We start from the raw sequence: 17,796 nt of genomic DNA, 5'->3' as shown, positions 1-17,796 counted from the left end.
ATGTCTTCACTATATCCATATTTTCCCCTGGCTCCTTGGCATTTGCCATTCTGATCATTCTGCCACTAAAGACATCTCTAAGTAAAAATTATCATTTTAAAAACTGGAATGAAAACAGGGCTGAAAAAGAAGCATGGAGTTATAGACCCCTCCCAGTGGACAGCCAGATCAACGAACCACAGACACCCTTGCAATCCAAATATTCAGTCCATTAAAAAAAAAAAGTTTCCTCCACAAAAATATCACGGCGAGATCTGCTAACCGCACTCTGAAATCAGATCTTCTCCTCACCTACAACCTGATCCAAAAGTGCACAATGAGGCTGGGGGGGACAGGGCTCGTGCTTTGCAAATGTATGCTGGTTAATCATCATTACTTTCTTTTCTGTGTGCTTGGAAACCTTCCTTTTATTTGTTCTCTGGACAAACAGATTAAGACCCAGTATGGGGCAAGCACATTACGGAGGGAGATAATAAGGCAGAAGAGGGGAAAGGAGGAGGGAGGACAGACAGGGAGTTCCAACCCAGGGCTGACACGGCTTCACCTCGCTTTTCAGACCCAATCCAAATCCCGTCTGGTCCGGAGGCTGTGTGCAGAGTGCGCACCTATCTTGCTCTGTCCACTCTGGGTAATGCAAAGCATGAACTCCAGAGTCACACGGACTTGGGTTCAGATCCCAGCTCCGTCACTGACTAGTGACAGTGCCTTCTGCAACTTACTGATATTTAACTTCTTTGAGCTTTAACCTCTGACGTATAAACTGGAGACGGTACCTGAAGGTGACTACTAGCTGTCAGGGAAAATGTCGGTACTGTGTCTGGTACAAAGCAGGTGCTCAAGCATATTAAGGTTCCCTCCGCCGCCTCCTCGTCGCTGTCTGGGCCTTACCCATGAGGCCAGGTCTGCCTGGACGGGGGTGGGGGCTGCCTGGGGCAGCGGATGGAAAGGGGGGTGGAGGGACCCAGGTCACGTGAAAGAGCTGTGACATAGAAGGTCATTCACAAAATCGTAGCACTGAGGGGAACAGAGAGCTATGGAGTCAGGGGAAGGAAAGAAACTGGATTTGGCACAAATCCAGCACAAGTGGAGGACAGGTGGTGGTTAACACTAGTAGCTAACATTTATTGACTGCTTACTCCAGGCCAGGCACTATTCTAGGAGCTTTATGTATATTTAACTTATTTAACTCTCATGACAACCCTATGAGATAGGCACTGTTACTACCCCCATGGAAGAGAAGGAAGCTGAAGCCCAGAGAGGTTAACACGCTGCCCAAGGCCCCACAGCGAGTCCGCGACTTATCACAACTTGGCCCCAGAGGGTCTGGCTGCGGAGTCCAACTTTAACTGCCTCAGCGGCAATGGGTGTCCCCCGCGGGTACCAAGGTCAGGCACAAAGAGCAGAGGCAGGAGGGGCAGAGGCGCCCTGATGCAGGCTCAACGCCACGGCGGCGGCGGGGCACCGGGCAAAGCCCTTCTTGAAAGCAGCTTGGGAACAACTCACGTGGGCACGACCAGCTCCTGAAAAGAGCTGGCTGGACGAGAGCTCCGCTGCCTGCTGTCCTCGGGCTGCTTCCACAGCGGAGCCGCCCCTCACCGCCAGGCTAACTTCCAGGCACGAGGTAAAACGCGCCCACGGGACCCAGCCGGCGCTTACACAGGTTGCTCCGGATTCTGACTTACGCTCCTACGGTACGTCCAAGACAGCTCGCTCCCCCAGGGCTGGAACGGTTGCCATTTCTTCAGTTATGCATCAGAGGGAGTGGCTGGTTTGAGTTTTAAGAGCCACAGTGAGAGCAAAAATGCTTATTCTTAGATGCGAGACTCACAGGCAGTGAGGCAAGGTACTCTTACCGGAAGAGGCCTTGGGCAAACAACCGAGGAAGGCACAGCAGTGCCCAAGCTCCATCCCACCCTCACCCGGGGCCCGCACGTGCGGACTGGACAACAAGGGGCCCTGGCGAGATGGGTGTTTCTTCTCCGCGTCTGTGAAGTGCGTCTCTCTCTGAGGGTGCGGCTGGCTCCCCCGCCCGCCCCCCCACCTCCGCATCTTCTCTCGGCTCACAAGGACTTCCTTTCTCTCGGCGCAGGTGCTCTCCTCCCAGGCAGTCTCTGCATTTACCGCCCCCTTTCTGAGGACCACCGCTCACACTGGCACTCCGCAGCTAGCCCGCCGCATCCACCCTGCTCTCACACCGCGCTTCGAGCAGAAGGTATGGTGGGCGGCCAGCTCCAGGCAGGGAGAGGCGCCCCCCCGCCCCTCCACGCCGGGCGCACCGGGGCCCGGCGCCGGCCCTAGGGCCTCCGACTCTCTGCTCTGGGCCTTGACTCCTCACCTGCAGGCCGCAGAGGTCCTTTCGACTAAGAAACTCCAAGATAATTTTTGGCGTTCAATCCATTTGAACGTTCCTTCTGACCAAACCCTACTGGTTTCTTTTCACTCCTTTTATGCTCTCCAAAGTTTCAAGCGTGATTTTAAGGATCCTCCTTAAAATCCCTATTTGGGATCCTCCTTTACTAAGGTTTTTCTGACTCAGGCAACTCAGCTATAGAACCTTGGAAAGTCTGGTCAGAAGAAAGAAATTAGAAATATTTGTAATTGTTCACACATCAATAAAGTATAGGTAAAATAGACAATTAAAGACCATTTGTAATAGGCAACAAATTTGTACATATTACAAATGTTGTTGGGTAAACAAAAATGTGCAACAAAATGATAATGGCAAACACACAGTACTTACTACACACCAAGAAGAGCCACAAGGGCTTTGTCCAGATGACTCCATTTCACCCTCGGTACAATCCTATGAGGGAGGTACCATCATTATTCCCCCTTTACAGTGGGAGAGGCTGACTGGCTGGCTCAGGGTCTCACTAGCAAGTGACAGAGCTGGATTTGAGACCAGGGGGTCTACTCCAGAGCCTGTACTCCTAACTTTTCCTTGCTCTTATGATTCTTCAGAACTTTGACAAGAGGGGTAAGAGGAAAAATGTTCCATTTATATTTGAGTTTCTCAAATTAAATTAACTTTTCAACTCTACCCTTAAAATTATGCCTGTATATCTTACGAAACAAATAGTGTAAAAGTCAAATATGAGTTTCATTTTCTAGGGGCGGTTATAGTATCTTTAATTTCATGAGTGGCTTTCCAGAAAGAACTGTGAACTTCAAAGGTATAGTTCTTGACCCTTTTAGGGGGCACAGATCCTTTGAGACACTAACCAAAGCTACGTGTCTGATCTATTCCTTTAAGAAAATGAATATTCCCAAAGATACAAAAAACTTCCTGTCCACCATTCTGAGCTTCAGAGGCTCTTGGCTCACTGGAGTTCAGGTTAAGACCCTCTGATCACAAAACACAATTCAACAAACAGGCAAACAAATAGACAAACACAGGAGGGCACAACTTTTTTGTAAACCTCACGTGTCTAAGGAAGCACTTCCAGCTCAGCACCTGGAAGCAGCTGCTGGCCGTCCATCGGCAGAGTCTACCTGCACAGTGGTAACAGTAACCAGGGAGAGGTGGAGGCGGCAGGGGCGCGAGGCCTGCAGGTGTGGGGGGAAGACTGAGCACACTGTCACAACTACTCACACTCCTGCCTTACAGCATGGAGAAAAGGGAAGATGGAAGAGAAGCACTAACCGAGCGTCATCACCATCATCATCATCATCATCAGTGTTTAGTGTTGACTATGCCACGGCATAGATGATCTCATTTAATTCTCGTAACAAATGAGAAAATGGAAACTGAAGCGCGGAGCTGTTAAGTAACTTGCCCAAGGTCACACAGCTAGCAAGTTGAAAAGCCAAGGTCCATACTCAAAACAGATTCCAGAGCCTGTGCTCTTAAATTCTTCACGCTGCATCTCCAAGCTTGGGCTCTTTCAGCATAAAACTCGAGCTGAAGAACCCAACTGAGGAAGAGTTATCATGCAGGCTTCTACAACTTCCCACACACCAAACTCATTAAAAGAAAGCCATCAATTTTATTTATCGGTTCCTCCAAAAGTACCTGCTAAATGTCTTCTAAATTCTTCCAGTCATGGCAGAAAACACCATGCAAATAAATACATTTATACCCAATTGTAGTACATTCCACTTCTCAGGAATATGTTCACTCCTTTTGTAGTAAAGAATTAAAAGACTTAAAAAAAATGGCATGTCCAAAAAAGAACTATGTCACATTCGTTTCAGATTCCCTAATCTGGCAAGGTTCCTAAATCAATAAGTGTCTGTTGAAAGAGTGATACATTTTATTAAGAATGTCTCATCCTAAAGTAAACATTAAGGAATAGCTATACCTAAAACTGGTAGTTGTGATGCATTAAAAGTTTTTTTTAATATGGAATTTTCTCACACTGTTTTTGCACATTTGTTAGTTTACTCCAAAGGCACACAACTCTCTGTTAACAGGCAGCCAACAATTTATGATCCAGTTGATAAATCAGCAGCAACTCCTCTTCTCATAAAGAGAACAGATTAGCAACAGAGTATAAAGGCTGTGGCAACAAGCAGTTCTATCCAAAGATAGTCTCTTATTACTAAGGTTAAATACATACACTCAAAAACATAAAATCCCCAAAGACTGAATGTTGCCCTACTGACATTTTAAAAAATGACCTTTTGGGGGACTTCTCTGGTGGCGCAGTGGTTAAGAATCCGCCTGCCAACGCAGGGGACACAGGTTTGATCGTTGGTCCGGGAAGATCCCACATGCCGCGGAGCAACTAAGCCCGTGCACCACAACTACTGAGCCTGCGCTCTAGAGCCCGTGAGCCACAACTACTGAGCCCGCACACCCTAGGGCCCGTGAGCCGCAACTACTGAAGCCCACGCGCTCTAGGGCTCGTGCTCTGCAACAAGAGAAGCCACCGCAATGAGAAGCCTGCACACCACAATGCAGAGTAGCCCCTGCTCGCCGCAACTAGAGAAAGCCCGCGTGCAGCAACAAAGACCCAACGTGGCCAAAAAAATAAATACATAAATAAATAAAATTTTAAAAAAGGAGTGTTAAAATTATTTTAAAAACGATCTTTTTGTTTTAATTATAGTATCAACTATGAGGAGAATATGTTTGTGAAGATGGCAAGGACCAACACACACACCTATGCAAGTGGGAAAACCACAAATAAAACTGACATGTCACAACTTCTCCCAATCTCATTCTCCTGGGATCCTAGCCCTGGGTAGAAATTATGAGCTGGGAACAACATAAAACCTCACTTATTTGCAAGCCAAGGAAGGGCAAGAGTCACATCAATATAGACTCGCTCTCTAAACCTTGTACCCAAGAGCAGCAAGTGCACGTCCCGTCCACTAGGTGGTGCCCTCTACCACATTGTCCCTCAGAGAACAGTACAGTATATCAAAATGACAACAGCCTGGTTTTAAGATGATTTGTCTCTTGAGGATATACATTTGGTTTAAGTTTCCACTGCAAAGTTAAAGTTCTTAAGATAGGTCATGCAGATCAATTGCTCCTGTAATCTGAAACTCAAAAGAGCAAGTAATATCTAAACAAGGGGAAGGGGTGGCCCTGAGCTTATAAGGTTCTCTAAAAGCCAGGAGACAGTCAGCCTGGCTACCTCTAATCTCATCATCAAAACTGTTACCTTGTCCAGTTTCTGCTTCACATCAGCAAAGAGAAGAGCGAAATCAACTGAGGGTGGTACAAAGGGAAAACATACATTCAACTTCCATACTGCTTGATAGATGCCAATAATTTACATCCAACAGAAAACGCTTAGATAACATTCGAACCCCCAAAGTGTTTAAGTGCTTTGCTCTATTAAAACATATATTTTTTCTTTATTAGTGAAAACAAAAGCAAAGGAACCAATGTGCGTTTTATCATGAAGCTCTGAGAAAGAGGGCTTGGTAACAAGATACACAGCCTTGCCTCCGAAGTCATCTTTCAACTGAGTGAGTGGGAATAAAATGCAGAGCATGCCAGCCTCAAACAATAATACAAATGTTCAAATTCCAAGCAAAATCCGGGCCTTGTTTCATCATTCCCTGTCGTCTAAAAAATACAGATTCCTTTCCCTCATTGTGGTCTTCTTTGGAGTAAATAAGGCATAAAACTGAAAGTGAAAATAAGGCAAAAATACTATTTCAAGGAATAAGTTACAAAACATTCTAACAATCTCTTTGCTTGAAAAAAATGAAAATAAAATTTAGTTGTTTCTAGGATTTAAAGAAACTGTAGCAAATTGCTAACTGCTAGTTTTTATAAAATGGGGACTAGCCTGATAAAAACGGATTCTTACTTAAGTGTTCAAAATAGCAGAAAATAATTAGTTCCTAATACATTTTCCAATCTGTGTGTAATAATAACTAGAAAAATAATGGTTAGATCCTGAGCTGTATATATAGATCTTGATTTTGAGAATCAAATTATATCTTTTCAGCCTACTTTTAAGATTTACTGTTTTATACTTAGACACCTAAATATTTAAGTCCTATATTTGAATTTTATATTGAGAACTCAGTTGAAAGCTTTAAAAGTAAAACCAGTGTATATAATTTAAATTCCTTTTAACAGTTTTTCAGATTAGGTAAAGCATTTGAAACATCATGCATATAAAATTTTCCATTCTTATCCTAGCAACAAGTTTCAGTTAAAATCACATATCAATTTGTAAGCAATAAAACTGTCATCAAAATGTAACACTAACTGCCCCCCCATCCCAAACACATACACTTTTCAGGGACATATACAGTAGTGTGTCAAAGAAAGGAAAGTAAAACTTTATAATGTTCAAGAAATCCTTCAAAAATTCTATATCTGATCAAATGTTTGCATGACTACTATTTCAAAAGTACCTAAATGTAATAACTGCTAAAGTAATATCATTTTACACTTACGGTATCCTTACAGTAAAAAATGGACAAATTTCCCCAAGAATTTGTATAAACAACTAAAAATAAAATGCCAATTTGCAATTGTGAGGTTGATGTAATGACAATGAGGTTTAAAACAAATTTTAGACTACTAAGGTTTTTAAATTTTATTTTTATTTATACTCTATATTATGATATATTTCAATAATTAAATGAACTAAAATTTTTTTCCACCCTGCAAAATTAGGAATCTCCCTATACATTAAAATTTAATGCTTCTTTCGTAAAAAGTAGTTTAAATTTTCCTGGCAACTAAGTATGTATTTTGTTTTTTAAATGGAAATCCATGTAGTTTTTGTGCCCATAATTGGAGGGGGACATTTTGGGAACTCCCAAACAATCATTAAGGTTCTTTAAAAAAAAAAACAAGCAAAATTTCGTACATGTTGAAGAATTCATATTTAACCCTTATTTTCAATTACTGCCAAAGTCTTTATTCCAGAGCCACATAAATCACCATTCTTCTCCCTGAAAATGAGTTTTTAGAGAAAACATTATTAAATATTACATCTGACTTTAATAGAGTTTCCCAATTTGCTTTTGCATGTTTATTATCAAACTCTAATCATGACTTTCCCAAACTTATTTATACTTTCACACAAACTTCCAAAGCTTTCCCAACTTAAATAAAAGCCCACAAAAACCGTGGGAAATGTTTCGCTTGAAAGATAAAAGTAAATTGGTCCAAATGTACATTTGCAATAATCAGTGTTTACTTTTGTTGCTCAAACATTCAGCTCACAGCACTTTCAATATCTGCATTCAACTTAATTTTTTTGTCTCTTAAAAAAAAAGGGAGGGAAAGTAGTTTTCTTTCCCCCCATTTTGCTCTCAAAATATAAACTCATTTAATGCAAAGCATTCCTGAATCAGGCACGTTTTAAACTAAAAGCATATCTAGTCCCAACAGCATTCATATTATATAAGAAACACCATTTCTTTCAAAACTATCTAATTTCACTTTTCCTAATAAAATGATGACATTTTACTATATAAGACCCACTTAAAATTTTAGTAACTGAAAATAGCAAAAGAACTGATACTACAATAACAAAGTGGGAAAGAAGATAAGTATTAATTCATTTACTTGGAAAGGTGGGGGGTTTTCTTTAAGCGTCCCTACTATAGATCTTGCACTATATTTATTAAAATATGACAAACCTTTAACCTGGGAACAATTTACCAGTTAACATTATCTACTGAAAAAGGAAGTATACTTTGGGTAAGTAAAACACTTGAAACTATTTATGCTGCCCTTGTTCAAAGCTGCTTAGAAAACTGGGCTATGTAGGTTTAAAAATAATCATTAAAAAAAGCCTAAAGGGTAACTGCGATACAGTTAATCCACCAGCCAACTGATGCCATTTAATTCTAGAGACAGCAGTTTGTCTCTCAAGGGGGATCTAAGACATTCATAAAGTAATACATGTTAAAGGTAATGAAACTATAAAGAAATATTTCCTAATAAAATGAACATATTTTAAAGTCTGTATGATTGGCAATAGAAAAGATTTTTTTTTTAACCATTAAAAAAAAGGCTCCAGACAAGAGATTCTGATTTTGAAGTATGTCACACCCCAGTTCCCCAGCCATGAATCCCAGTTCTTTTTTTAAAATGAGGTCTATTTCCTGTAATTTTAGATATTTTAGAGTACAATTATTTTACATTTTTATGATGCCTTTGGGGTATCATTACAAATATTTTTATGTGTTTAAACTTAGGAAAGTAAAATTAAGTAATTGCTTCTCTTAAAGGGAGCTGTCAACTCTCTCCTGAACAAAAATCTCTGTTTTAAAGCAATCTAGAGATTTATACCCCTAGTAACCATAGAAATTAATCTTAAGCTTTAGGAAAAAATTGCATAAAATGCTCTTTAATTAAATCAGAGCTCTGCTCTTAGAAATAAGGACCCTCTTTTAAAAAGAAAGAACTTTCCACAGAGTAGAATTGTTTTTACTCAAGGTGGCACTCTTTGTGATAAATTAATCAAACACGTTTAACTGACTCGTGAATTTGTGTGCATAGAAAGCTAAATACTTTGTTGGAAAGAAAAAGATTTGCTCAGAGACTACACCCACTGAAAACTTTTAGTTAAGAAAAGAAAGTGAAACACACAGGATCCAAACCGTATTTGTAGATTATCTAAGCGTGAGCAGAAAAAGAGAGAGCAGAGCAAAGAACTTAACAACAACAATTAGGAGAATCACTCAGAGCCGAACTCACTTTGTTTTCATAAGGAAACCAAAAATATCATTTACGGTGCCTTAATATGAAGATCCATCAACATGTCATAACTCAAACTTCATTCTTGTGATCACTATCACTTTCTATTTCACACGTGCTAAAATAAAATAGAGACATGTTCTGAATTCTGCTTATCACCATATGACTAAGAAGTTTCTTTCAGCTTTAGAAACCAGTCGGGGACGCCTCAGGGAGTCGGCAACACTCTTCTGTACACTTTCTTCCCGAGTGGTTTGAAAGAATGTGTGTATTTGAGGAATGGTAAAGACAAACTCCTCAAACATTTTTAAAACATCAAAGTTTCCAAGGCTTATGAAATTCAGGTTTTGATGAAATCTGTGCACTACCAAATTTGATTAACTTTCATGAGATTTAAATTTTATAGCTTTGGGTTTTTCTCTGCATAATGAATAACTTTAGAAGTTAAGCCACATTCTGTTTCCATTATATTTTTAAAAACCCACCCATTTAGACTTTTCTGAAAAAGAAGATAAAAACAAAAAAAGGTTAAGAGCTTAGTGTAGAATCAGGAAACAAAGATACCAATGATCATGTCAAAAAATAAATGTTAAATATTTGTAACGTGCTCATACAGTATATTGTAAACCGCAAGTAAAGTCCAAACTACAAATGTTTCTGCTTTTAGACAAAGTCCTTGGAGAGGCCTGAAATAGGTATTTCTCCGAATGACTTTAGGCGCTGCTAAGAATGCTAAACATCTATCATCATCTTCTCTAAGCAAACCCACTTTTTGGAAAAGACACAGGCATTTCCTCCCCCCACTGTCCACGGCTAATTTCACAGTCCTACAAAGGAAAACCTTCCCAAGCATTTAAGAGAATCAAGACATCTTAGCATATGTAGTAAGCTGCAAAATGGGACAGAAAATGATGAGGAACTGTAAATGATTTGACACCAGAGTGTGTTCACCTTGGTTGTTCCAAAAACTATCCCACTATGAAAAGAAAAGGGTTTCTGCAGGGGGTGGAGGGGAGATGACAGGAGTCAAGAATTTGGGTTCAGAGATCAGAAAATGATGCATCTTACTATCTTCTTATCTTCACTACTGGCTGCACACTTCCCTAGTAATTAGGCCCCCAAATAAATAATACATATTATGTGTCTATGAATTGTTTTTCTCTTTTATTTCAAATTATAATAATCAACATTAATAGAAATCTAAAAAATCTATTCTAAAGCATCAACAGAAAATGACGTTTATAATGGTTTAAACAACCTCAAAGCATGATGCTATTTTGAAGCTTTTACAATATGATGTTTAGTAAAAACAAAATATCAACGTTCTATTAGAAGCATAGTTGGAATAACTTCATTTCCCGTCTGCTTTTAACCTTATACATGCAAGAACTTATGAAAGATAAAAGAGCCCCGTTTTCACAGAAAACACAGGAACTGGAAAGAGCTTCATGGGCTTTCAACCTCATTGTATATTTTTAACTCTTCTCCCTCTTGTGCAAAAAAATCAAGGTAAATATATACTCTTTCCTTGTACCTCCTTAACTCCGTATCCGATGGTGGCTCCTTTAGGACTGTATCCAACAGGCAAAGCTTTACACTGGGGTCAGACACTGGAGGCCTGCAAAGTTGCTTTGAGAGTTCCATAATGCATATAAGAGTACACTGAGCTGACAGTGCAAACGCTATGAAGCAGAAGGTAATAATAAACACAGTAGTAAGAAAGCATTTATTAACCACCTATCTGTACACCAGTACAGAATGAGTAATCCACACAGAGATTGCATCTGGGCTCACAGCGTGCCCTTGGTCAAGTCGCTTCTTTATGCTTCAATTTCCTCGCTTGTAAAATGAAGGGACTGCATTCCCTGATCCTGAAGGTCTATTTGAGCTCCAAAAATTCCATGACTTCTTGCATTTGACTGAAAGCTGAACAGCACATTTTCAAAACTGTGCTTACTTTACAAAGAAAGAATTCAGCGTTTATTTTTGATTACCTACTACAGAACATAGTCCATATTTTCACATATCTCATTTAATCTTCACATTAATCCTCTAATATTATCACCTTTACAATTTTACAGGTAAGAAAATTGAGGCTCAGACATGCTAGAGTTGGTCAAATTAGATCTGCCCAATTAACTATCCATGCTCTTTCCATGCATCATGGGATCTCCCCTGATTCAAAGTGACAACAGTATATTGAAGCATCCACAGAGGGATTAACAATCAAGTGCTGTGTATGCATACAATGCTGTGCTGGGCACCGGGAAGGCTACACACAGGGAGGAAGGATGTCCCTGTCCCCAAGGGCCCTGCCTTAGAGAGCCAAACCATAAAGCTGTATGCCATTAATTGCAAAAGGCCATTAAAAACCCTACATATGTCATGAAATCAGGGGAAGAAAAGGGTCTGGTGGACTAGAAAAACAGGGAGACAGTGACCTTGAAAAGGGAGAAGGAGGAAGATTTGATTGGTCTCACGTAGGGCCAGGTAAAACGTCTCTCTTTATCCCTTGGCCGTCTTGGCAAGCTCTCCAGATGGATCTAATGGACAAGCAGGCTGAGAACCACTGATGGGGGCAGGGTGGGGGACAGTAAAGCGGACTCTGCACTCAGACTGCCTGGATCCAACACACGCTCTGACAGTAACCAGCTGTGTGGGTGTGCCCAGATTACTTAACCTATCTTTGCCTCAGTTTCTTCTTTTGTAAAAATGGGTACATACCACACATGTATGAGGGTGAAATGGGTTTTCTGCTCAGAAAAATACCTGGCATACAACAAGTACTATGCAAAGACTGGAAGGCCTTGAATGCCCAGTGAAGGAATTTCTGTAAGCCAACCGTGTTAAGCGTTCTTTTACAGACGGTGCTGACAGAAGAAGACAGCTTTCTTTCTCTCTCTTTTCTTTCATATTAAAATTGTACGTTTAAATACAAAAGATAAATGGTAGCCTTGTGTTAGTCCAGGTCCAGGTCCAGCTCCCCAACCCCATGTCTGAATTATTAAACAGGAGAAAAAAAAAAACACATAATAACATTCATTTTCAGGTAAAATAATCTGTTGAGTTAACCGTAACAAGATTTTTTTAAAAAGGAGGATCTCACAGTATCCTAGTATAAGGAAATGGAACAAGTTAAAATGGATATGAGAGTTAAAATAAAATGACATAGTACAGTGGGCCTGTCAACTACACACTACGGGCTCTAAAAACTGTCTACGTCTGAAATATTGGGATGGTAAATGAAAACATCTATGATTATCAGATCACGTGATATTTTTATCCTAGAGTTGAATTCTATTTCATTAAATAAGTGTACCTTCATCAAGATCTCTTTGTCATATACACTTTCAAAAACAAGATTTCTCTTTTTTTTCATTTATTCTTTACATTCCCAAGAGAAAGGTAAAGCAAGTAATATAAGATCTTCAATATCAAGATGAAGAAACCGAGAGTCAGAGGACTGCCCAACACCACCATTAAGTGAGATAAACTCTGATTTCCTTTTTAAACATCTAATGATGAGTTTTGGGGTTTTTTAAAATTAATTAATTTATTTATTTTTGGCTGCGCTGGGTCTTCGTTGCTGCGCGCAGGCTTTCTCTAGTTGCGGCGAGCGGGGGCTACTTTTTGTTGCGGTGCGCAGGCTTCTCACTGCGGTGGCTTCTCTCGTTGCGGAGCATGGTCTCTAGGTGTGCGGGCTTCAGTAGTTGTGGCTTGCGGGTTCAGTATTCGTGGCGCACGGGCTTAGTTGCTCCACGGCATGTGGGATCTTCCCAGACCAGGGCTTGAACCCATGTCCCCTGCATTGGCAGGCGGATTCTTAACCACTGCGCCACCAGGGAAGTCCCAAACTCTGATTTCTTAAATAGCAACCCCAGTGGTGAGGTAAGGGGGAATGGAGAGGCCTGGGCAGCAAAATGAAACAGCATCCAAGAGCTGTGAGGCCTCTCACGTCCTGATAACCCCGCATCGCAGGACCATGGCCGCAGGTCCTGTGTCAGCTACTATGCTCTGGGTTAGTTACGAGATTACGAGAACGTCAGTGTCCTCTTCCGCAGAGCCCCCACAGCTGATCACTGCCTCCCACTGAACTACTCCGGCCAATCCATCAGCGAGCCCTCCAGACTCCATGTCTGAAACGGCTCCTGAATCCACCCCCTTCTGCTCACCCGTCAGCCTTAACCGTGGAGACGCCTCACTGCTGTCCCTACTCTGCAGGCCACCACCCACCCTCCCACCCCACCCACCCAGCTGGCCCAAGCCACAGTAATGGGGGGAGGAGCTGAGGCCTGGGTTACCTGTGCTGTTTAAAAGCAGCCGCTTTGGAGTGTCATTAAAAGCCTCACCATACTGATGCTGCCTACACAACTGTGGGTAGGAAGACTGACATTTTACCTATAACCCTTTCCATGTTAAATAACTATAGTACCACAGGTTTGGAGTTAAAAAAAAGAAAAGGAAAAAAACCTACCACCAGCCACATTAAACCATGGCGTCATGCAGGAGACTCAAATTCTGTAAGTCTTAGCACTTAGGGTGTGCAAAGAACAGCTGTTTGAAAGAGGTAGATGAAGGGTGTGGGAAGCAGTGACTTACATGCCTTTTGTGGGAGGCAGGGAGAAGATTCCTTCATACTGCCAAGGTAAATTAGCCTGTATCTGAGAGGACTTAATAGCCAGTGGAAGAATTGGCTTCTTAATGTTTTACACAGAAATGAATTCCATAAAAACAGCATTTGAACCAATGAAGGACTGTGTTGGTTTCTGAGGACTGTGGTTGGGTCTGCCATCCCAGATCCAGGACCTAGGTTGGCAATGGGAGTGGATGATCACAGACATGCAAGTGTACCATCGCCCAGACGCCCCGTCAGGCTCCACAGCACAAAGGGAGCCGTGAAGACCATAAGACTCCTCCAACCCCCGCCCCCCAGTATCTGTACCAGAAGGCCTGTTTGGTATGGCTTTAGGAGAGCATGACCTCTGATTTAGCTCTCAGGGGCTCAGGCTGAATTCCCAGGATTATTGCACAATATGCCAATGAAGATCACAGACTTCCAATTTCTAAGATGTTTATAATGAACCATGAGTTGCAGAAAAACTGGGGGTGGCGGCAGGGGGGAACTAAGGAAAACTAGAAAAAGCTATATCACCATTCAACTTGTTCAGCATCGACCCCCGAGCAGGCCCCAGAACTACAAATGGCACCTTATTATTCTGTGATTAATACCAAAAACATCAACAGATAACAAAACATCTATTCACACACTCACTAGCACCCATATAACACCCTGCACCAGGCACAGTTTTATTCTGTCTTACAGATATTAACTCACTTAATTCTCCTTAATCTATGAGGTGAATAGTACTATTATCCCTATTTTACATTTGACGAAATTGAGGCATTAAATACTGTGCCCACTGTCACTCAGCTAATGCAGAGCATAACTAGATTAAAACCCAGTTAATGTGGCTCCAGAATCTCTGCTCTTAACTAATGTCTATACTGCCTATTGCGCTAGAATTTATAAGATCTGTAAATTAAAAATGTGTTCACTGGTCCTCAGAATCACCCTGTCATATCTTCCTGAGATACATCTACTAGGCCTAGAACAAAATGTGTATTGCACCTGCTGAGTTAAACGAAGATTAACTTTATCTTCTAAGACACAAGAATATAAGGAGACAATATGCTATGGTCAGGGATAATGTACTCCTGGGTGTTTACATCTGAGGGTATATGGTATGTGTCAAAGAGAGGTATGATTACTAGTTACTGTAAATGAACAGATGTTGTATTTTTCTACTCATTAAAATTAGTCACATAAAACTTTTGTAACAGTACTAACTGGGAAAATCAAACTTAATCACTCTTTTCTATAAAAGGGGAGTTCTTGTTCCACAGAACCTCAATGCATATTGTTTTTACCACATAAATTTACAACTGATTTATATATGTCTTCCCTAAATTTGGAAGTTTTTTTTTTCTTTTTAGAACAATTTTTCTCTGGAGGGAAACACTCCCAGGGGCGGCAGGGTGGGGCGGGGGGGAAGCAAAAAGAAAACAGATTTGAAGTCACTTTTCTACTTCTTTGCAAAATAATACTGGATAATAAACCCATTAACAATAATAAACCCCAAATAACTATAATATTACTGCCAATATATCAGAAAGGTCTCCCTACTAGACTTGCTGTACTTTGAAACACTTAATCTCATCTTTTTTTTTTTTTTGGTATCTTCAATCCTCAGTACAATGACTGGCACATAGTCCCGGTATCCCATAAACATCTATTGAATTGCTAAATAAACCTAAGTACACTGGCCCAATCCAATATCAAAGACTTCATAATCTTTCTAAGAAAAACAGTTTTGTGATAGCAGTTCACTGGTACATAACACTATTGTTAGGACAAAACAATCAGGTAATATATAAGCAGTCAGGACATTTAGGAAGGATAATAAGAACAATTAGTTTATATCCTTAAGGGTATAACTTAGTACTCCAAAATATTAGGCAAATAGCAAAACAGCTTAAATTTTAAGAAAAAGATCTAGGTTTCATATCAGATAAAAAAAAAAAAGAGAGAGAAATGCTAAGCACTGGAAAGACTGTGGCCTTCTCTGAAGGCCTTTAAGAATAAGATACTCATAGTAGGGCTTCAGGTTATTTTTGCAAGAAGACAGAAAGCTCACCTAGGCAGCATTTTCCAGCTCTAGAATTCCTTGGCTATAGCCTATGAGGCAAAATGGACAACTAGGCCGAACAGGCAAATGAAGAAAAAAGGTGCCACTTCTTAGCAGGGGGATAACAATTTGAGGCTATCATGAACTTACATATAACAAACATTTAAAAAATTTATCCCAGTGCCTAACAAACTTTCTTCGAAGATCTTTTCTTTTAAATTAAAAACAGTAGCTTTATTAATGCACAACCCATTTCAAATTTGAAACACAACTCTAAGCCATACCTTGTGGACTGAAAAGCCGTAATTGTAATGTGGAATGAGACCAACTGAAATCAATATAAGAAATTTGAAGTAAGTAAATACTTTTTTTTTCCTAGGGGGTTAGTATAAAACGTATGAAATTACAGTAGTAAGAAGTTATTAATTTTAAATTATAAAGTGGAATTGAGGACTTCAAAATATTCACAGATTTTTCAAAGAATTTTGAAAGCAAAGAAAACCATATCATGCTCTGGAAAGCTTACCTTTTAGAAAAACAGCATTTAATTTGCCCAGCTGCTCGACCATGTTGCACTGCAAAGCCACAGCCACATGGATCCCACCAAGCCCTGCACTGATTATAAAGTTGTATTTTCAGGTTCACAGATATTACACTGACTGGCTTCTATACAAACATTCATTATTTAATCACTAACCCAATTTAATTATTAAACCTGAACTAGGTGAGAACAGGAACTGTGTCGAGTTACCTGTATACCAGAATACTCTGGCAAGCAGATTTAGGAAAATTTCAACAATCACTGGGCAAAGAATCACTAGTAGCAGAATGTTACCTTCAAGTCAGAAGAATTAACTAGTAGGCACTAAAAACGTTTGCTAAATGAAAGAATAAAGGAATGTTCATTCAACAGGGGGAAATGGCTTTTCAAATTTATTTTTTTCCAAATAAAATGACTGCTGATTAATACAGCAGTTACTTGTGGATTTCTCCCCACTGCCCACAGTCCAGATGGGTTACTACTCCCACTGTTAGGATCCCAGCCATGGGGGTGAAGGTAGGGCAGCTGTGTGAGACTTAACAGAGCACAAGCATCAGAGACTGTGTATCAATGAGCCTGTCCTCAGTGGGATTTTAAAGTGGGTTTTCCATCACTTGGTATTAGAAAAAATTTTGCTTCTTCAACTACATTTTAAGTTTCTTTTTTAATAACCGTATTTTCTGCTAATCACAGAGAATTTGTGAAAGAAGCAAAATATAAAGAAAATAAAATCAACCCATAAGATCACCTAGAAATAAACTCTTTCACCACTGATGTACTTTCCATTATATATATATATATCCTTTATATAATTGGAACCATATTATATGTACAATTTTATATTCTACTTATTTTAATTGACACCATAATGAGCACTTTCTCACATAATTAAAAAATCTTCTTAAAAACTACTTTGATGGCTATATAACATTTCATTGTTTAAATTTACCATAATTTGGCTATTTTTCTACCGCTGGATAACTAAGTTGTTTCTTCTGATTTTCCACAGGATAAATTATGCTGTAATGAACATCTTTGTGCTAAACCATACCAGAGTATTTTTGTGTACTAAACCTTTATCTGATTTTGTAATTCCTTAAGACAAAGTCTTAAAAGAGGAATTACAAGCTAAAAAGTTACAAACATGTTTAAATCTTGACATATATTGCCAAACGGTTTCCCAGACAGGAAAGGAACTATTTGCCTCATACGGCATCCCAGTCCCAGGCACACAGCGGCAGTCCATGAGCAGTACTGCCAAGACTCCCCTCCCTTTGTTTGCCTGTTCAGAATGACTGCTTTTTAGAACAGTAAACAACACAATTATCTTAATACCATTAAACCCGATTTCTTCTGCCTCAAGTTAGTGATCATTTTCTATATACAGGGCAAAATAAGACTTCAGTTTCCTCATCTAGAAAATGAGGAGAGTTAGACTAAAT

The 17,796-nt window shown here is 40.1% G+C and overlaps 1 protein-coding gene across 3 annotated transcripts in view; it reads right to left on the bottom strand.

Moving 5' to 3' along the window:
• Window positions 1–17,796, bottom strand: part of STX18 (syntaxin 18) — a 124,084-nt gene that overhangs the window by 64,003 nt on the left and 42,285 nt on the right. For 2 of the 3 annotated variants that reach the window (XM_061192093.1, XM_061192092.1), the window contains exon 1: window positions 16,340–16,423. The exons of the other annotated variant lie outside the window; for it this stretch is intronic. The gene's annotated coding sequence lies outside the window, so the exon portion shown is untranslated. Of the gene's footprint in view, window positions 1–16,339; window positions 16,424–17,796 lie in introns of those variants that run through there. 3 annotated transcript variants of the gene reach the window in all.

This window comes from Eubalaena glacialis, chromosome 5 (assembly GCF_028564815.1).
Source record: "Eubalaena glacialis isolate mEubGla1 chromosome 5, mEubGla1.1.hap2.+ XY, whole genome shotgun sequence".
In the NCBI taxonomy this organism is placed as follows: domain Eukaryota; kingdom Metazoa; phylum Chordata; class Mammalia; order Artiodactyla; family Balaenidae; genus Eubalaena; species Eubalaena glacialis.
The sequence above is the reverse complement of the archived record's forward strand: the minus strand, read 5'-3'. Positions and strand labels throughout refer to the sequence as shown.